Source organism: Podarcis erhardii, assembly GCF_964252035.2.
Source record: "Podarcis erhardii genome assembly, chromosome: 14".
Lineage (NCBI taxonomy): Eukaryota > Metazoa > Chordata > Lepidosauria > Squamata > Lacertidae > Podarcis > Podarcis erhardii.
This window is the reverse complement of record NC_138503.1, coordinates 2,146,043-2,168,315: the sequence shown is the minus strand read 5'-3', so window position 1 is coordinate 2,168,315 and position 22,273 is coordinate 2,146,043. Positions and strand designations below refer to the sequence as shown.

Sequence of the window (22,273 nt, the reverse complement as noted above, 5' to 3'; positions counted from 1 at the left end):
ACCTAACGTCTACAGAAGCAGATGAGTTTTTGAAAGAGACAGGATTAAATGTGGTTAAAAAGGTAAAATACCTAGGGGTGTACCTGACTTCTAAAAACTTGAATTTGTTTAAGGACAACTATGAGGAATGTTGGTCAGAAATCAAAAGGGATTTGGAAACTTGGACAAGACTAAAACTTTCCTTGTTAGGCCGAATAGCAGCTATAAAGATGAATGTTTTGCCGAAAATGTTATTCTTGTTTCAGACCCTGCAGATTGTGGACAAAGTGGTATGTTTTGGAAAGTGGCAGAAGGATATCTCTAAGTTCGTTTGGCAGGGCAAAAAGCCCCGAATTAAGTTTAAAATACTAACAGATGCGAAAGAAAGGGGGGGATTTGCCCTGCCAGACTTGAGGTTATATTATGAATCTACAGCCTTCTGCTGGATGAAAGATTGGCTTTTGTTAGAGAACACTGATGTCCTAGATCTGGAAGGGTTTGATAACGCTTTTGGGTGGCATGCGTATTTGTGGTACGACAAGGTTAAAGTTCATAAAATGTTCAAAAATCATATTGTTAGAAGAGCAATTTTTATGGTCTGGACAAAATATAAAGACTTATTGGAGAGCAAAACACCAAGGTGGCTTTCACCGGCAGAGGCCAAGGCACGTAAGAGACTTAACATGGAGGCCTACTGGCCAAAATATTGGGAATTAATTGAAAAAGATGGTGACAATTGGAAGCTGCAGAGTTTTGAAAATGTAAAAAGCAAGGTGCGAGATTGGTTGCATTATGCTCAAATTCGGGAAGTTTTCAAAACAGATAAAAAGGTTGGGTTTCAGGTGGAAAAATCGAAATTAGAGACAGAATTGTTAGAACCTAAAGACAAATTACTATCAAGAATGTATAACTTGCTGCTTAAATGGAATACACAGGATGAGACAGTCAAATCCGCCATGATAAAGTGGGCACAGGATATTGGACATAACATTATGTTTGAGGACTGGGAAAGGTTATGGACCACCGGATTGAAATTCACGGCATGTAGTGCCCTGAAAGAAAATATTATGAAAATGATATACCGGTGGTACATGACCCCAGTCAAGCTGGCTAAGATATATCACCTGTCTGATAATAAATGCTGGAAGTGTAAAGAGGCGGAAGGGACGTTCTTTCATCTCTGGTGGACATGTCCGAAAGTGAAGGCCTTTTGGGAAATGATCTATAATGAGTTAAAAAAGGTATTTAGATATACCTTGCCTAAGAAACCGGAGGCCTTCCTTCTGGGCATTGTAGACCAGAATGTGTTAAAGAAGGATAGAACTTTTTTTATGTATGCTACAACAGCAGCAAGAATTCTCATCGCAAAGTGTTGGAAGACACAAGATTTACCCACACTGGAGGAATGGCAGACGCAGTTGATGGACTATATGGAACTGGCGGAAATGACTGGCAGAATCCGAGACTTGGGAGAAGAAAAAATGGAAGAGGACTGGAAAAAATTTAAGGACTATTTACAAAAATATTATAAGCTGTATGAATGTTAAGAAAATGCACTTTTTAGGAAATATTAGCCCCAGCAATGGTAATTAGGTGAAATGAAAATTAAGGCACAAGAAAAGAGAGGTGAAATTAAGAAAAAATTTTATTGCATTATGTTTTAATCATAATATATAAGACCATGGTTACAATAACTTTGACTTTGGTAACATGAAATTGAAAGATACAATAAGTAATGAATTGAAAGATACAATAATGAACTGAAAGATACAATAAGTAATGAAATAAGATAATAAATAGCTGAAGACTTTGTATTATGAATATTGGGTTACAAATATATTGAAATGGGTAATATGACAAAATGAAAGATACAATAAGCGACGAAATAAGATAACAAAATGCTGAAGTTAGTATTATAAATAATGCAGATTCGGGAAGATGTGGGGAAGTCCAAAAGATTCTGTAAAAGAAATATGATTTATGAAACTTTTGTATTTTATTCTTTGTTCTTTATTATTCTGTAAAACTAATAAAAATATTTAAAAAAAAAAAATCATTTTAAGAAAATAAAATAAACAAGAACAAAAATACACAGTTAAATATAAAAAGTTGCATTACTACAAAGCTACTAATATATATAAATCAGTATCACTGCAGAATGTGGCTGTCAAGTGGGGCAGCCCAATGGGGCCACGTGTCTCTGGTCCTGAAAGCACCAGGCTGAATCGCTGTGTGCTCTCTCCACTGCGGTATAAAATTTGCGTTCTTATGTTCCTCATTTACTGTAATGGGGAATCTAAAAACCTTTCTCCCTTTTGATCAGTGTGGATGAAATTTGTAGGTACAAGAAAACTCCCAGAGTAGATTAACCCTGTCAAATTGCAGACAAATAGGTCATGGAGCTTTGTGATAAAAGGGATTTAATTTTCTCCATGTTCCATATTAGCACAATACCTTTATTAGGTCAACTAAGAACCCCAAATTAAAATAATTAAGAGGTGGCTTAAAGGTAAAGGTAAAGGGACCCCTGACCATAGGTCTAGTTGTGGACGACTGTGGGGTTGCGGCGCTCATCTTGCTTTACTGGCTGAGGCAGCCGCCGTTTGTCCACAGACAGTTTTTCTGGGTCATGTGACCAGCATGACTAAGCCACTTCTGGCGAACCAGAGCAGTGCACGGAAATGCCGTTTACCTTCCCGCCGAGGCGGTACCTATTTATCTACTTGCACTTTGACATGCTTTCGAACTGCTAGGTTGGCAGGAGCAGGGACTGAGCAACGGGAGCTCACCCCGTTGTGGGGATTCGAACCGCCGACCTTCCAATTGGCAAGCCCTAGGCTTAGTGGTTTAGACCACAGCTCCACCTGCTTCCCTAAGAGGTGGCGTAGTGGTGTGTATTCTTGTTTCTGTGGTGTTTTTTAAAAAACAAACTTTGCAGTCTCAAGCTGGTTTAGTTTCCTGTGCTGGTTTGTATCCTCGCATAGGACTTACAATATGATGCTGTTCAGCAGCTTTCAGAGTTTTGAATAGCTCTGTTTTATTTTGTTTGTTTGTTTATTTTTTTAAATCAGAGCAACATGTTTGTTTGTATGTTACAAACTTAAATGAAGCTTCTTACCATTAAAAAATCGCTCACTGCTGCCCTTTAACAACAACAAAAGACAGAGGTCTTCAGTGCTGCACAAGCAGAATTTTGGACAGCCTTATATCTTGCAAAACCCATGAGGCCAGGCAAATTTTGAGATATCAGACAACATCAAGCTATACTTTACCAAAAAGTTCAAATGCAAAATGACATGGGGCTTTGTGGGGCCTCCATCTGACTCACGGAGATTTACTGACTTTGTTATGGCACAAGGAGGTGGGGGGGCACCCCACCCACCACATTTCATGCCTATTATTTATAATGTTGACTGATATTGCTCTCCAAGGTTTCTGGTAGAGAGCTCTTGCCTACCTTATGCAGTTGGAACCTGGGACTTTCTGCATGCATAGCAATTGCTCTATCCCTGACCTTCAGCCCCTTTCCCATACCTTTAAGAAGGCATTTTCCAAGTTGTATAGGAGAGGGAATCTTGGCTTGCTACAAAAAAGTTGTATTTGACAAAACGGCTGCATGAAAACTGGGAGAGAACACTCAGTCATGTGAACAATTGCCCAGTGCAGATACTATAGAAAGAAAATTAGTTTGTGTTTATTTGACAAGGAAAACTTGCCCTTGTCTCACTTTACCAGATTCCTGCATCTGTGTCCAGCACTTCAATGGTTCCAGTGTCAGTGAGAATCTCACATATTTCAAGGAGTCCAAATGGACTGCCAAACACCCTTTGGGAAAGATCAGCCAAAAACTAGCTGAAATGTGAGGATAAGCCGAGTTTTAAACGGCCTTAAGGTGTTGATGTAATTAAATGTAATTAATTCCAGATAGAGATTTATTACACACACACACAAATTCCTGAAGATTTGCTAAAAGCTAAAGATAATTTTGGACTTGCAAAGGATATCCAGGACCATGGGTATTCTGGCTGTACAACCTGCCATTTTATAAGCAAAAAGCATCCCGTTTCTTTGTGTACCATAAGTGATGCAGATTTGCACATATTGACTTGTCATTCCACCTTGCCCTGACAATTTTTAACTTTTGGGTTATTAATTTGGGGCATTAAATGGGAGAAGGAGATAAGCAAATGGATATTAGTAGCTGTGCTGGACCCGGGGGAAAGGTACCTTGAGCGTAGTCTGAGTCCACACGAAGAGGGGCGAGGTCCGAGGCGGAGAGCCAGGCAGGGAACAGGAACGCTGGAACAGGAGGCCGAGCAGGGTACAGGAACACCGGATGGTCAGGAACAGGAGGCCGAGCAGGGAACAGGAGCACCGGATGGTCAGGAACAGGAGGCCAAGCAGGGATCAAGAACACAGGAAGGTCCAAAGCCAACAACGACGTTGCTCCCGCAACCTGGGACCGGGCTGACTGGGCTTTTATCCTCTTCTAAGGCCAGGGGCGGTCCCGGCCCCCAGGAGCCCCGCCTCCTCTGGCCTTAAGGCGAGCACTCCTCCTGGGAGCAACCAGTTCCCTTCGCCTCTCTGCCCTAAGCCTCTGCAGATCAGGAGAGGCCGAAGGGTTACTGGGCCCTGGAGGAGGCTCACCTGTAGCCACTGAGTCCTCAAGCCCCTCTGGGGCCTGAAGGGTTTCACCTGGGGCCAGCTCCTGGTGCTCTGCCACAGGTGCAGGCTCTTCAGCATCTAGGCCTTGCCCCAGTTCAGCCGGCCCTGGAGGCGGGGACTCCTGTGCAGGCTGGGATTCCTCTGGTTCATCCTCTGAATCGGAATCCCAGGCCATCACACCATCCCCCCTCCCAGGCCCCCCCCTCAACCGAGGGTCCGGACCCGGCTTGCCGGGGTACGTCGCATGGAACTCTCGGAGGCAGGCAGGTGCGTGGACGTTGGCCGCTGGTTCCCAGGAACGGTCCTCCGGTCCGTACCCCTTCCAGTCAATGAGATACTGCAGCTTTCCCCTGCGGTATCGGGAGTCCAGGATGCGTTCCACCTCGTACTCAGGCTCTCCCTGAACCAACACTGGCTGCGGTCGGGGACGGTTCGGGTGGAACTCGTCGGGTGGGGCCACTGGACTCAGAAGGGACCTGTGGAAGACAGGGTGAACCTTCAGGGTTGCGGGTAACCGGAGACGGAATGCCACAGGAGAGACTTGGTCCACGATAGGGAACGGGCCGGTGAATCGGGCGTCCAACTTCCGCGAAGGTCGAGAAGGGTGGAGGTGGCGAGTGGAGAGCCAAACCAGGTCACCGACGCGAAGTTCCGGCCCCACCTGGCGGTGGCGGTCGGCCTGGGCTTTGTACGCTTCCTTGGCCTGGTGCAGTTGCTCCACCAAAAGCTGTTGCTGGGACTGGAGCTCTTGAAGCCACTCCGTCACCGCCGGGACCGCGGATGCCGGCAGCACATCTGGAAACAGCCGTGGATGATAACCGTAACTGGCCTGGAACGGGGTCTGCTGGGTGGACGCATTCACCGCGTTGTTGTAGGCGAACTCCGCCAATGCCAGGTGGTCGACCCAGTCATCCTGCTGGTAGCTGCAGTAACACCGGAGGTACTGCTCCAGCACCGCGTTCGCCCGTTCTGTCTGGCCATCGGTCTGTGGGTGGTAGGCTGACGAGAGGCAGACCTCTGTCCCGAGGGTCTGGTGTAATGCTCGCCAGAACCGGGATGTGAACTGAACGCCCCGGTCGGACACCACGCGCTCAGGTAGGCCATGCAGGCGGAAGACATGCTGAAGGTACAGCTGAGCGGTTTCCTTGGCTGTGGGTACAGATGGGCAGGGGGCGCAGTGCACCATCTTGGTGAAATGGTCGGAGAAAACTAGGAGGCAGGTACAACCACGAGACGGGGGTAAGTCCACTACAAAGTCCAACGAAACCGTGTGCCAAGGGCGCGGTGGAACTGGCAATGGCTGAAGTAGGCCGGGGGGTCGCCCGGTAGGGCCCTTGGCGCGCCGGCAGACATCACAACCAGCAACGTATCGAGCCACGTCAGCCTTCAGGCGGGGCCACCAAAACTCACGACTGACCAGATGGGTGGTCCGATACCGTCCAAAGTGCCCCGCTGCTGGGGCATCATGGGCCATCCGGAGAACCTCCAGCCGCAGTGGCCCTGGCGGGATGTACAGACGACCGTGGTGCAGCAGAAGGCCCTGATGCAGGACCAGCCCCGGATACTGTGGGCTGGACCCTTCAGCCAGCTCCTGGAGTCGTTCCTGGGCCCAAGCGTCGACCCGCTGCTGTTTCCGCACCCGAGCCTGCAGTGGCTCCGCCTCCTGGGTGGCCAGGAATGCAGCTGGAGGTAGGATCGTGGTGGGTTCTGCTTGCTGTACCGTGTCTGAGTTGTCTTCAGGTTTCCGGGACAGGGCATCCGCCTTCTGGTTCTGAGAGCTAGGGATGTAGCGGATCCGGAACTGGAACCGGGAAAAGAACAACGCCCACCGGATCTGTCTTTGGTTCAGCTTGCGGGTGGTCTGGAGGTACTCCAGGTTCCGGTGGTCGGTTCTCACCTCCACCGGATGTCGTGCCCCCTCAAGATGGTGGCGCCAGACCTCAAAGGCCACCTTGATGGCCAGTAGTTCCCGCTCCCACACAGTATAGTTACGCTCCGCTGGTAGGAGCTGGCGGGAATAGAAGGCACAGGGTAAGAGTGGCGCTTCAGGTCCATTCTGTTGAGACAAGACGGCACCGAGAGCCGTACTGGAGGCGTCGGTCTCCACCACAAAGGGTCGAGAGGGGTCAGGATGTTGTAAGATTGGCGCCCTCTGGAAACAGGCCTTCAACCCCTGAAACGCCTCCTCTGCCTCCTTGTCCCAGGAAAACGGCGTCTTTGGGCGCAGTAGCCGGGTCAACGGGGTGGTGCGATGAGCATAATCTGCGATGAAGGTCCGGTAGTAGTTGGCGAACCCCAGGAAACGCTGTAGGTCCTTGCGGTTCCGGGGTGCCGCCCATTCTCGAACCGCTGCCACCTTCCCAGGGTCCATCTGCACCCCATCTGGAGAGAGCCGGTGTCCAAGGAAGTCCACAGTCCGCTGATGGAACTCGCACTTGCTGAGCTTTGCGTACAAACGGTGCTCACGCAAGCGCTGCAGCACGGTCCGGACATGTCCCTCATGGCGAGCCGGGTCACGGGAGTAAACCAGTATGTCATCCAAGTACACCACCACGTACTTGTCTAACAAGTCCTGGAACACGTGGTTGATGTAGCGTTGGAACACAGCAGGCGCGTTGCACAAACCGAAAGGCATAACCAAGTATTCGAACTGCCCGTACCGGGTCCCAAATGCTGTCTTCCACTCATCCCCGGCTCGGATCCGAATCAAGTTGTAGGCCCCCCGGAGGTCCAGCTTGGTGAACACCTGTGCCCCTTGCACCCGCTCCAGCAACTCCGAGATAAGGGGCAAGGGGTACCGGTCTGGGATGGTAATTTTGTTCAGGGCTCGGTAATCATGGCAAGGGCGAAGTTCCCCACATTTCTTCTTAACAAAGAGCACTGGTGCCGCGGTAGGCGAGGTGGAAGGCCTAATGAACCCACGCTCCAGGTTCTTGCGCAAGAAGTCCTGCAAAGCCTCGCGCTCTGGCTCTGTTAGAGAATATAAGCGACTCACTGGTAAGGGCGCTCCGGGCTGGAGGTCTATGCCGCAGTCAAAAGGCCGATGCGGCGGCAGCTGGTCTGCCCCCCGTTCCTCGAACACGTCCTGGTAGTCCTGGTACACGGCTGGGAGTGTGGGTGCTGCCTCCTCCGTGGGCGCGGCCGCCAGCGTCTCGGATTGAGCATGGGAACATGGGTCTGGGAAGTGCACAGTCCGTTTGACCCAGTCAATCTGAACGTTGTGAGCTTCCAGCCAGTCCATCCCGAGCACGAGGGGGAACCGGGGCATAGAGGCAATGTCCAAAGTTCGCAACTCCCGGTGCTGCTGGAGACACAGGACCAGGGGCTGGGTCTCCTGAGTAACGGCTCCTGAACGTAGAAGCCGTCCGTCAATTGCTTCCACCTGGACCGGTTCTGGCTTGTTCCGAAGTGGCACCTGATGATGGGCAGCAAAAGCAGCGTCCATATAAGAACGGGTTGCTCCTGAATCCACCAAAGCATGGGTAAGAATCCAGGGCCCACCTGGAGGGTATAAACGTACCGGAACCATAAGATGTTGCAAGTCCATTGGTGCGGGCCCATTCTGCGCTGTTTGGGACCCCCGGTAGCTAGGGCCATCAGCTACTGGGGGTTGGCGGTTTCCCTGCGGCTGGCGTTTCTCAGGGCAGGACCGAGCGTAGTGTCCACTTCCGCCACAGTAGAGACATAGATTCCCCTCCCGACGCCGCACCTTCTCTGCGGGGGAAAGGCGTGGCCGCACTGCCCCGAGCTGCATAGGCTCCTCCGATAACTCAGTTGTGACCGTGGGGCTGCCGGAAGAAACTGGTGCCGAGAACTGGAGGTGTCGTCGGCCCCGGGCCTGGCGACGATCCTCCAGCCGGTCGTCTATCTGTAGACTCCGTTGAATGAGAGTGTCTAGCGTGGTGGGGCGTTCCATTGTGGCCAGCTGGTCCAGTATCTCGTCCGAAAGCCCTTCGAGATACTGGTCCCGCAATGCCGAGTCGTTCCAGGTCAAGTCCTGTGCCAACAGCCGAAACTCCGTGGTATATGCGGCCACCGTGGACTCGCCCTGTTTCAACTGCCGAATCGCCCGGTTGGCTTGACTCCCTTTCTGGGGGTTGCCGAACGCGGCCTCCAAAAGATTGCAAAACCCCGTATAGTCTGCCAGCAAGGGGGAGTCTTGCCTGAGTAGCGGCAACGCCCACTTGGCCGCCTGGTCCTTTAACAAACTAATCAAAAAGTGCACCTTGGTGCGGTCGTCAGGGAAGTTCCGGGCTCGCCCCTGAATATACAGCTTGGCTTGGGCGAGGAACATGGGAAAGCTGGCCGGGGCTCCATCAAATTTCTCGGGCAAAGCCACTGGGTACTTGCCAGGAGCCGGGGCGTCGGCCCCAGGAGCCGGTAGGGCTTCCAAGCGCTGCTGAAGTGCCGTAACCGCGTCGCTGAGCTGCTGCACGGTGTGAGTCAAGGCCTGGTTCTTCTGGGCCAAAGCCACCAGCGCAGCCACCTGGTCAGCCATGGCCTCTGGCTCTTCCCGAACGCACCCCAACGAAGGGGGAGTGCGGGTGTGGCGGGAGCAAACTGTGCTGGACCCGGGGGAAAGGTACCTTGAGCGTAGTCTGAGTCCACACGAAGAGGGGCGAGGTCCGAGGCGGAGAGCCAGGCAGGGAACAGGAACGCTGGAACAGGAGGCCGAGCAGGGTACAGGAACACCGGATGGTCAGGAACAGGAGGCCGAGCAGGGAACAGGAGCACCGGATGGTCAGGAACAGGAGGCCAAGCAGGGATCAAGAACACAGGAAGGTCCAAAGCCAACAACGACGTTGCTCCCGCAACCTGGGACCGGGCTGACTGGGCTTTTATCCTCTTCTAAGGCCAGGGGCGGTCCCGGCCCCCAGGAGCCCCGCCTCCTCTGGCCTTAAGGCGAGCACTCCTCCTGGGAGCAACCAGTTCCCTTCGCCTCTCTGCCCTAAGCCTCTGCAGATCAGGAGAGGCCGAAGGGTTACTGGGCCCTGGAGGAGGCTCACCTGTAGCCACTGAGTCCTCAAGCCCCTCTGGGGCCTGAAGGGTTTCACCTGGGGCCAGCTCCTGGTGCTCTGCCACAGGTGCAGGCTCTTCAGCATCTAGGCCTTGCCCCAGTTCAGCCGGCCCTGGAGGCGGGGACTCCTGTGCAGGCTGGGATTCCTCTGGTTCATCCTCTGAATCGGAATCCCAGGCCATCACAGTAGCCATAGAATAAAGTTAATGAACTGGTTCAAAATGGGATTGCCAGGATATTAACTGAAGCAGGGAGAGTGGAACATATAACACCAAAAGTTCTATGGACCGAGGCTGCCACCAAGCCTAGGCTGGGGTTTTTTTTTTTTTTTTGTAATCAGGAAATGCACCTGGCAAAAAAACATTTATTGACATTGGAATGGTAGACTCCAGGAGCTGCCCCTTTACAAGAGCTGCCCTTTTATATATCTGTACTCCACAGCATGGAGGCAGACCATGAGAGGCTTATTCAGAAGTATAAGAAAGCACCATTGAGACTGAATCCTATCAGAGCAACTTAGCTGCTCTCTGGTCTCTGTCCAGGGTCCTTAAAACCTCCCTTTGACTGCCCAGGATTGAACTCTCCCTGTCCCCTTTCTCTGCCACAGACTACTTGGTGCATCTGTATCCTCCTGGCTCACCTATGGCCTCTGTTTCCCCAAGACTGAATTGAGGATGCCGGAGATTTAGATTGCACCCATGGCACTAGCAGAAGGCTCTATTCTCCCTCTCCCCTGCTTTTAAATTATTACTACATTTAAGGTCAAACCTACCACCCCGAGCACAGTAGCTATGCAAACATTATGGGTGACCCAATAAGGGATCTTGTGGTTTTCTCCAAGCTCAACTACGTTTACAGAGATAACAAAGCACCTGTCTTGGAACAGATTCGGAATTCACCCGCTGTTCCTAACTAGAGAATAATTGAAAAATGTAGCATGTATGGCAAATTGTACTTTGGTTTTTAGCTAATATTTACTCAGAAAAAGTGTGTATGTACTTAAAAAGGTAAACTGGTTCCAAATATTGGTTCAGACAGTTAAAAAAGAATCCTTTTCTCTTACCAGCTTCAGCTTTGACTTTAATCCAGAAAAAGCATGATGTCAGAGTAAATAGCCTAGCCTCATTTGCCGGATGAGTGGGTGGAGGTTTCAGTATGACTACCAACATTTCACAAGGGAATTCTGCCCAGGCCTAAAGTCATTCACTATTGTGGCTGTATGAACCAGGAGATGGCAGAGCTAAACTTTCCCCTTTTCCCTAATGGGACTCAGACCTGGTTTATACAGTTCCTGCACACTTGAGGGAGAAAATAATATGCATTCAGCCATAGTACAAGATAGCACCACCTCCCAAATGCCATGCACAAAGGCCAATAAGGCTGGTAGCTGAATCTTATTTCAGCACTGGCAACAGGATGGTCTTCAGAGAGCAGAAGACTTGGTTAGGGGGCTGCAGAGCAAGCCACCCCTGGGGCACACAGCTCTGTCCTCCAACACCTTGCCCCTGCTCCTGCTCCCCAGTATCTGCTGACTGAGGCAGCCCCTTCACTCTGCCTACAGGTAGAGCCAGACCTGCACTTAAAATCCTCCCCATGGAGCACCCGCCTTATGTGTGATATTCTGTGCCTATTGGAAGTGGGGAGCTCCTCTCTCTTGTCTCACAAATGTAGGCATGCTAGATCAGTGGTGCTGTGTATGAGTTGCCCACAAAAGGTTCCAAGTTCAACCCCCAAGCCAGCATCTCCTGCTAGAAAATGTTTTGGGTAGCTGGTGACAGAAAAGACACTTCTCTGCCCAAGTCCCTGTGGAGCTGTACCAGTACTGGATTAGTCAGGGAAACAGTATGACTAGAAGTCAGGCAGGCTGCTGTGCCCCCACTTTTCTTTTGGAATAGGGCTCAGGAGTAGATCACATGCCTGCATTCAGAAGGCCCCAGGTTCAGTCTCCAGGAAGCGCTAGGAAAGACCCTCGTTTGAAAACATGGGAAGTTATTACCAGTAAGAGCAGGCAGAAATGTGTATATTAGGCGAAATTGCATGTGTGAAGTAAGAGAGATTGGCACCAAAATGCTGATGAATTTTCATAAGGACTTGAAAAACCCCCATCACAAACTGATGTAGAAGATTGGGAAAATGAGAAAATAAGAGAAACTAAAATGGAAATAAATTCACCCCTTTCTCACCACTGCTGAAATGGCCATCCTCTGGGGAGCAGGGCTACCTGGAGAAGGACCTGCAGGGAAGTTCTTAAAGCCTTAGCAGGTTTGCTTGGGAGCAGATTGTCATTTAGATAATAATATCACTGTGATGAAGAAATAAGGGATTTTGTTAGGAACAGGTTGAGTGAGTGGGGGAATGCGCAGCCTCCTGTGAAAGCTGAGTATGTCTGCATATTTGACTCAGTGTAGACATCTAACAGATGTTTAAGACATTGTATAGAAGCCCTGTCTAGCCTTGTAAATCTACATCTTCAGCCCATTTCAAAAGCAACTTGTGTGGGCGACCTGGCGGGGGGAGTCCAATTTAAAAAGGCCAATCTGGCTTTTGTATACTCACAAAGCTGTAAATTCAATATACCTTCATTCCTGGGGCATATAATACAGATGTTTTGTAAAAGATCTGCTGTGTTGAGTAAAAGTTGTGTCAATTTAAACTTCCAGCAATTTCCCCCCCATACTACACTCACAGAAGACTTCTGGCAAGGTCTGCTAAGGTTGTACAGTATCAATTTGAAATACATTTGCTGTTACATTCCATTCCATTTGCCTTTTGGTCCATTTTCTTTCTTACTGGGAGCATCTTTTTATTTTTCTCTTTCACTGGGTAGACAATTGGATATGCTACAGATACACACACACACACATTTATATCTCACATTTCCTTCAAGGGTGTGTCAAGTGACACCGCTGGTGTGTGCGTCTTATTTTATTCTCCCAGCAACCCTGTGAGTTAGGTTAGATTGAGAGAGACTGGCTGGCTGAAAGTCACCCAATGAGCTTCATGGATGAGTGGGGATTTGAACCCTGATCTCTGAGGTCCTAGCTGTACACTCTAATCACTCTGCCACACTGGCTCTCCCCAGAAATCTCCAGAAATCATTTCCAGGGTTCTTAATTTTAATTGCTAGGTGCAAGATGTGGGAGGTTCTGGAGTGGATGCATAGAATTGTAACTAGAATTGCATTTTGCTGATTTCAGCTCCAGAAATGCCTTCCAAAAGCTTTGCATTGCTTTATGGCATCTTACGGAGTAGGACTTAGACAGACCTTTTAATCGAAGAGAGAGTTGTATCAGAGAGACCATTAGGAAGGCCCCAGTGAGCGCTGAGTTCACCTCATGAATGGAGAGTCTCAGCAGGGCTTTCCCAGTGCAACTTAGAAGACCAGAGGGCTCAGAGAGGGAGAGGTCCTCAGTGGAGCATTATGCACACAGGGGACAATATAATGTTTGTCCAAGCAAAAAATAAAATAAAATAAACAGAACAGAACAGAACAGAACAGAACAGAACAAAACAAAACAAAACAAAACAAAACAAAACAGAGGCAAACAGAAGACAAATACTGTGTTGGAATAGATAATCACAATAAATCCCCCCACCACCACCAAACAAAGATGTGATGGAGTGGTTTCCAAATTATTATTTTCATTAGGTGAATTGCCCCATCTTTGTTTCCTTTGTTAATTAAAACAAGGGTCATTCTGGGCATTTGTTCTGGCATTTGAGTCAGAATTATAATTTGTACCAGGCATGTAACAGATCTGCTGTTTGGCTACACTCCCCTCCCTGACCCTTGTTCTGACTGTCAGGGTTCATTGTATCTGTATTTGACTCAACTTAATTGTGCTTTGTTTCTTAAATATGTGACAAGAGGTAGCTTACTATTAATACACTGCTGCTTCTGGGCTAGCTTGTACTTCAGCAAGAAGCAATATGTACTCATCAGCTTTTGTGCTTTTGGAAGTTATTTTAAAATTTCTTTAAAGAAGCATGAGAACACAACTACAACAAAATGGCAGCCAAATCATCTCCCTCCCACTGGGTTACTGCCCAAGACTGAAGGCTCATGGTTGAGCAGGTCTCTCTGTGTCTGTGCTGAGCTTAGGAACTACTTAAGAGAGAGCCAGGTGCCATGAGCTGGGAGCCAGAGCCAGCAACGGCTATGGCCTGAAGACACATGAGGCCATCACTTTGCCGAAAGGATGGAGGATGAAGAACTCAAATTCAGAGTACAAAATTTGAATGCTGAAGTCCGGACGGTACATAGTCAAAATGGGGTTCAAATGCACAACAGGGTTTATACATGGCTAAGAAAGCTAAGAGTTTGATCCAACAAGCTAAGAATCATAGCATATTAGAATTGTAAAGTTGGAAAGGACCCCAAGGATCATCCAGTCCAACCCCCTGCAATGCAGGAATCTCAACTAAAGCATCCATGACAGATGGCCATCCAGCCTCTGCTTAAAAACCTCTAAGGAAGGAGAGTTCGCAACCTCCCGAGGGAGAGAATTCCACTGTCAAACAGCTCTTACCACCAGAAAGTTCTTGCTGATGTTTAGTCAGAATCTCCTTTCTGGAAACTTGAAGCCATTCTGGAGTCCTACTCTACAGAGCAGGAGAAAACAAGCTTGGTCCATCTTCCATGTGACAGCCTTTGAGATATTGAAAATGGTTAGCATATCTCCTCTCAGTCTCCTCTTTTCCAGGCTAAATATACCCAGCTCCCTCAACCGTTCCTCATAAGGCTTGGTTTTCAGACCCTTCATCATCTTCGTTTCCTTGCTCTGCACATCTTTCAGCTTGTCAACATCCTTCTAAAATTGTGGTGCTTTCAGGGATTGGCTTGATGAGGAGGAGTGATGGAAGCCTGACCTGACCAAGAGTCCCCCAGGGAAAGCACAGAGGGAGAGGACTTGGATGCTGGCTCCTGGTGGTGGAAAACCGGCCAGACCCTAGAGGAGGGGATGGCCTGGGAAGCACTGGAGGCAGGGAGCTTGAGAGATAGTGAAGAAGAGAAACAGGCCAGTGCTCCAGCACAGGGCAGGGACAGGAGTCAGACTTGGCACTTCTCTCACAGAGCCAATCTGATAGCTTCACTGCTGACAGCTTGCAAGCTCCCCGAGCAAGACATTCATTGCATGTTGCCAAGCAAAGATCCAGGCAGACAGAGAGGGTCCCATGGAGCTGGCCATAGGCAGACAGAGGGGCCTGACACAGAGGGCTAGGGAGTGAAGGGGGAGCTACAAGCCAGTCCAAACAACTGCTTCATCAAGACAGGAGCAACCTTTAGAAGTCGCTGGGTGTTCTTTATTTTGCTTCCTTGATAAAGAAACTAACTAAGTTAGCCAGGTGTTCCACTCTCTTTCTCTGATCTGAAAATGACCTGTTCTCCTTGTCGGTGCCCAGAATTGGACACAGTATTCCAGATGTGGTTGATCCAAGAAACAACACACACCCTTAGGAAATGGGGTGCCACAGGGTGGCAAGCGCTGCTGTCCTTTGGAATGGGCAGTCAAACAGGAACTACTTCTGGAGGGCTGAGGCATCTGTTCAGTCCTGTGCTGGTGTCTCCTTTGCCCAGGCGATGGGGGAAGTGGCTGCAGCAGCTCCAAATCAGACAGAGTGGCCGACCTCTCCTGAGAGGATAGGCTAGGGGCAGGATCCAGCAGTGCCAGAGGGTGTTGGGATTGGAGGAGAGACTGGCATGGGAGCCGGGGGTTGAAGTAGACACAGGCTATCTGGGTGACAGAAGAGGGGACAAAGCAGAGCTCTGGAGGGGGACTATACCATTGGGACCCTCCCTGGGATCTGACTCCTAAACTGTAATTCCCTCCTGGGGTGATTCCTCTGCCTCTCAAAGCACTAATGCATCCTGTTCAAACCCACTGGGACACCCCCTAGGGCATCCCTTTTTAAAAGGGAAATTCCCTTATTCTGAATAGGATTCCTTGCAAGAATAGTGAAAAGTTGACAGCTATGCCCTAGGGTCATCAATGGGCAACTCCTCCCATCCCCTATCCTGATCCAACCAGCCCCTCCGCAGTGTCTCTTTGGGATTTATGACAGTCTGTACAGTTAATGGATGGGTAAAGGTAAAGGTAAAGGTGTCCCTGCCCGTACGGGCCAGTCTTGGCAGACTCTAGGGTTGTGTGCTCATCTCACTCTATAGGCCAGGAGCCAGCGCTGTCCGCAGACACTTCCGGGTCACGTGGCCAGCGTGACAAGCTGCATCTGGCGAGCCAGCGCAGCACACGGAACACCGTTTACCTTCCCGCTGGTAAGTGGTCCCTATTTATCTACTTGCACCCGGGGGTGCTTTCGAACTGCTAGGTTGGCAGGCGCTGGGACTGAACGACGGGAGCGCACCCCGCCGCGGGGATTCGAACCGCCGACCATGCGATCGGCAAGTCCTAGGCGCTGAGGTTTTACCCACAGCGCCACCCGTATCCCCCTAATTGGCCACAAACCACGTGCACACTGCCAGGCTACATGATGGAAGAAACATGGGATATGCTGTAAATGTAAGAAAAGAAATAAGAATAGGTCTGATGCAGGGAAGGCAGTTGTTACCCAGTCCCTGCCTGACCAGAGGTTCCTAACTGTTGGCTTTAGTGAGGTCACTCTGGAACTTGGGAGCAGTTGACCAGCCAGGTAACAGTGTGACCTACAGCCTGGAAGGAATGACACAAAGAACAGCAGCAGCAGCAGCAGCAGCAGCAGCCTATGCCAACTATTGTGTCCTGGTTGGTAGTCCCAACACCTCCTGACACCTTGTCCAGCATTACGGCCACTTCTGCTATGCAAGAAACAAAGTTAACCATGCATGAATCATGCAGATTTCAGTAGTCTGTATACATCCAGGGAAGGACAGAAAATGGACACCTTATGAAATAGGTGTGGCTCTTTCAGTGATTCCAGAACTTTGTAGGAAAGGACCACGAACCCCCTGAGGCGCTGCCTGATGTATTAGTAATATAAGAACAGGATTAGTTCTCCTTGGACTGCTCTCTTTGGGTTCCTTGCAGTGTGGAGAATGCCTTAGGAATTTGCTTTGTTGTTGGTTCTTATTTTTTAATGTTTCCTTTTGGGATGAAGGGGCATTGGTGTTCTTTTACACCAGCTGTGCAAAGTTTAATCCAGTGTGTTTTGATCTTGCTTTCAATTAAGGCTCATGATTTCAGCCAAAGGGCTCATTTGGTGATTGGTTTGCAGTTCTGTAGTTCCTCTCAGCAGCATTTGCAAGTACAGGGGTCTGAAACCTGGCATTTCAACAAATTGATATTAAACAAATTGATATATCAACAAATTATCAATATTAAATATTAATATCAATATTAAAATGTATCTGGAGATAAAACTTTATTATCTGTAGCATGTTCTATGCATACATGATTTTGGATTCTGGATGTTGTTGAAGTATGGGCATCTCTAGAGGAATAAATGTTGCTGGTGGCACCACAGAGTTGTGTATCTCTTTTTCATGTTTACTCATTGCTGATATGATACACAAAATACAGCCTGTCACTTCTTATGTTAGGAGAGTAAACTCTTCAATGGTATATGCCAAAGGCATATTTTATCGTGTTCACACTGGATTTCTATTGTGATACACCCTCCTGTCCTGCAGAGGGTGCAGTCTAGCATGACAGTGGACATAAACCTTTAAGAGGGAAGGTATAGATACCTCATGGCAATGTGAATGGCTTTGTGACTTTTTCTCTGTTGTGATTTTTCTGTCAAGAGAGTGAGAGAGTGCAGGAGCACTCTGCTGTAATAACCTGTCAGGAGAACACGCCAGGATGTGCGGGTTTCTTCCTCTGCGCACGCGGCATCTCACCTTCTCTGAAACCAGAGTATGCTCTCTTATAATGAAGAACCCTTTGCTAGAATATTGTTGTAGACCAGCATTAGAAATTGAAACTGTGGAGCATGCCCCACCCACTTCCCATGAAAGCCTGGAGCCAGTTCTGGTCAGAGCTGCAGCATTCAGATCAGAATAAGCAAAGTGAGGAACTTGCATAGAATGCTTCTAAAGGCTAGAAGAGCTTGCTAAAGTTCTTCCTGGTTTGTTTTGAGAAGAGATGGGTTCAAAAGAGACCATTCCATGATGACAATACATTGGTCTGCACAAGGCAGGTTTTTAATCATATGAAAAGTAAATTCAGCATGAGGTTGTCCCTTGTTTGTAGTCAAATTGGAGGGTTGGGAGGGATAGCAGTGTCTTATAAATGGGCTTTTGTTCTTCATACACTGCCTCACCACTGTCAGGAATGAGAGAGAAGGTTGGAGGTTTTTTTCTTTTTGAATGGGGGAACCTGGGATGGAGACCAGGAATCTGTCATCAGAACACAGAAGATTGAAGTCAGGCCAGACAAAATAAATGCTTGAGCTCAAGTCTAGGCAGGTGGCAACTGAGGACCTCTTGCTTGCTTGCTTTTTCCCTAAGCATCTAAACCATATTTCCGGGCAAGGAAAGAAGATAATGATTTTAGCACAATGAAAAGCAAATGAAGTCATAAATACTTTGTGACATTTTGGAAGAATTTGAGCAAATCTAAGGCCCTCCTAGGGGACGTGGGTAACCACAGAGCCTAGGGCTTGCCGATCAGAAGGTTGGTGGTTCGAATCCCCGCGACGGGGTGAGCTCCCGTTGCTCGATCCCAGCTCCTGCCAACCTAGCAGTTTGAAAGCATGTCAAAGTGCAAGTAGATAAATACTGGCGGGAAGGTAAACGGCGTTTGTGTGCGCTGCTCTGGTTCACCAGAAGCGGCTTAGTCATGCTGGCCACATGACCCGGAAGCTGTACACTGGCTCCCTCAGCCAATAAAGTGAGATGAGCGCCGCAACCCCAGAGTCAGCCATGACTGGACCTAATGGTCAGGGGTCTCTTTACCTTTACCTAAGGCCCTCCTGCTTTGTATACCTATTTTCAAACCACGTCATTTGGGGGATTTGAGTCTCAGAGGTCTGACTGGTTGACATCCACTTTCCCTCTCCCTCAAAAATTCCCAGTTCTGGGAGGCATATTGGGAGAAAATGGGGCAGCTGCTATTTCCTCCCAGAATCTGTTGGAACTGAGTATATATTTTGGGGTGTTGGTGGTGAAAAGGGTGTGTGCCTGCTGATAAAGTGCTATAAGAGAACTCTGGTGAGTCTCAGCACCACCCCAAAATGAAAGGGCCCTGCCCAAAATGAGAAGGGGAGAAGGCAGTTTCCCCGCCCTTTCACTCCAAACCTGTCATGATCCCAGAATCCAGCAATGATCATGACACAGAGTCTGAAGCAGGGCTGGGTCACCCATGAGGCGACGTGAGGTGACCCGACGTGAGGTGCCTTGGGCAGCAGAATCCACAGGATTTGGCCTCCAATGAATGCATCTCCTGCTGCGGCTGTGGTGGTAGCAGTGGCAGCTGCAGCATGCGCATTGGAGTCCAGATTGGCCACCTCCTCTGCTGTTCTGTGCCATGCTCCAGCATGCTGGCACGACAGTGGCTGGCCCATGGCACCAGAGTCAGGACGGGGAGAGGGAGAGAGGTGATACAGGCACACAGAGTCTTTGGCCAGTACTGGAGCAAGGCAAAGGTTGCTACTGTGAAGGATGAGGAGGCTACTGGAGCCATCGGTGGAAAACTTTAAATAAGCAAGTTGATCTACTCAGGCTTCCATGCCAGACATCTTGGTGCTGCTGAATAACATAGAAGGGACCCAAGTTCCAGTAAACGGCCGTAGCCACAGGTTGTGTGTTTTGCAAATTGGAAGGACTACGACAATCTGCAGAGTGGGGAGGTGAAGAAAATTAGTCTGGAACAGGCTAGTGAAATAACCATGCGGTCCGTATTATAGACTGCGAGGCTCTGGGCATGGGCAGTCCCTGGGAATTTATCTTGAAGGAAAGAGTCTCAGGTCTTCAACTAGCCCCAGATCCAGGAAAGCACTTAAACATATGCATCCCTTTCCTTTTTTCTCCCCCCCTTTTTTTAAGAGCATGAGTAATCCATTTGCTAAGCTACTCACCCTTGGATTTCCTGAAGTAAACTGAAACCTGATTGGGCTGAGACAAGGAAAGCCCATGTGGCTCCCTCCTCAGCCCTGTGCATTCTTGGGACTGTTGCACACGGTTGTCCACACCTGACTATTTTGCCAAAGGGGGGGGGGTGTTAATGAAATACAAATGGAGACCACGCAATGCAGGTTAAAGACGTTTAACTATTGAACTGCAGTGTGGCTTGTTTAAACTGTACTAATAAGTGCACAAGTCACACCCACCCACACCAACACCCCGTACTTTTTCTCTGTATAAGATGAGATTTTTTTACTCTAAAATAATGTTCAAAATCAGGGATTGTCTTATACATGGATATAAGAGGGTGCGGGCGATTCATTGCAGCTGCGAGCAGGAAGTTGTCAGCAGCGATTTTGGTGGGTGATTGGTGGCTGTGGCAAGGGCTGCTGTGGATTGGCTTCCACTGCGGCAATTATGCATGTGCTTGCCGGCTGCTGGTGGCAATCGGGCAGACGCTTTGTGGCTTTATTGATGCGTGCAATTGTCAGCTTTTGTCAGTCTGGCGAGTGATTTTTTGCAACCCCCCCCCCAAAGCTAAAGAACTCTGTGCCATCTCCCCTCATTTTCTTAAATTGGAGTGCCCTAAAATAGTCTTATACATGGGGGCGTCCTATACACAGAAAAATATGGTATATCACACCAATATGGATCGTGACCTCATTCTATTATGCTGGGTTCCTCAGGGTCTATTAGTGTCTTTCAATGACCTCATAAAATATTGTGGTTTTCAGTTCCATCTGCATCACTTCCTCCAGGCCGGGCTACACGTCATGCCTGCTGCCAACTCCCCCCCCCCCATTCTTCCCATCAAGAGCTGTGTTTTGCACCACATGGTGCCATGCTGTCCACTTCCTCCCCTTCCACAATCCTGTTAGATTCATAGCATTTGAAGGGGACCCCGAGGGCAGCTAGTTCAGTGCCCTGCAGTGCATGAATCCCTGGCAGGTGCCCCCCCTCCTTTCCCAAGTAGCCCATTCCACTATCAAACAGCTCTTATCTTCAGAAGGTGCTTCCTAATATTTAGTCGGAATCTCCTTTCTTGCAACTTGAAACCATTGGTTTGGGTCCTTTCCTCTGAAGCAGGAGAAAACAAGCTTGCTCATCATCCATGTGGCAGCCCTTCAGGTGTTTGAAGATGGCTGCCATATCCCCTCTCAGTCTCCTCTTCTCCAAGCAAAGCATACTCAACTCCCTCAGCCATTCCTCATAAAGCTTGGTTTCCAGTAGATAGATATATGGTCTAGCATTATAAATCTGTGTTTTACTGTTGTATCAATGTGTACTTTTAGTAATTGTCGGTTGCTATAAAATGTTAGAATGGCCTGTTGCTTGCATATAAAGATGATGTTCTAATGGTAAAAAGAAGTCCTTGGGAGGTTGTGGACTCTCCTTCCTTGGAGGTTTTTAAGCAGAGGTTGGATGCACATCTGTCAGGGATGCTTTAGCTGTTGATTCCTGCATTGCAGGGGGTTGGACTCGATGACCCTCAAAGGTATCTTCCAACTCTACAATTCTAGGATTCTACGTTCCAGCTGCTGCAAATCACTGGTTTCCCACAGGCATCTGGTCGGCCATCATAAGAACAGGTAGATGGGCCATTGGCTTGATCTAGGAGGCTTTTATTATGATCTTAAGAAGAGGTGGGTGAATTTGTCAATTTTGATTTCTTTCAGTCCCCCCCCCCCATTTTAAGTTCAGTTCTTCACAGTACCACATTGGCTTGTGATTTTTTTAAAGCCCTCAAGAAAATTCATCAGCATTTTAGTGCGAGTTTCTCATAATATGCAGATTATTGTATGCAATTTCACCTAATAAATGCATTTTGGCAAAACAGTTCCCCCTTATGTAGCACATTTTTGCTTGCTGTTCTTAATAATACATGCATTTATAAGTTCATAGTGTATGGGGGGTTTGTACACATTCCTTGGCTGGAGAACTGCCTTGCAGCAGTTGGAGAAGTGCAGATGTTAAAGAATGGTTGTGTTTCAGCTTGTGTATTGTTTTGGAATTAGGTTGGTTTGCCTTTAAATGCAAATTGAATCAATAAATGCAGCAATATGGTCATTTAGCTTTTGCACTGAAGGCGTGGGTCCCCATCTTACCCTTCCTCTTCCAATGCTAGTATGGCAAGACTTTCTCACACATCAGAATCTATAAGCATATTGAACCACTTATAGGTGCATACAGTGTAATGCTGTGTCCACAGACCTCAAGAGACCAAAGGTTGGGCATCTGCCCTCAGAGGTTCACTCTAATGTACTGCAGACAATAAAAGGAAATAATTCTGGTGGGTCAAAAATGAAGGATGTGAGTGCTCGCTTTGGCAGCACATATACTAAAAATGAAGCACATTAAAACATCCCGTTTTAGTTACATCCCGTTTGGATTACTGTAGCATGCTCTACATGGGGCTGCCTTTGAAAAGGGGTCAGAAATTTCAGCTGTCTCAAAGGGCTGCAGTGAGGTTGTTAACCAGGGCTGGTTATAGGGAGAAGACAATTCCCTTGGTACAACAGCTCCATGGGCTACCAGTCTGTTTCCAGGCACAAATC

At 48.5% G+C, this 22,273-nt stretch overlaps 1 protein-coding gene across 2 annotated transcripts in view; it reads left to right on the top strand.

Annotated features, from left to right (window-relative positions):
• The window catches only part of THSD4 (thrombospondin type 1 domain containing 4), a 449,507-nt gene that overhangs the window by 285,868 nt on the left and 141,366 nt on the right, over nt 1–22,273 (top strand). The window lies entirely within an intron of this gene.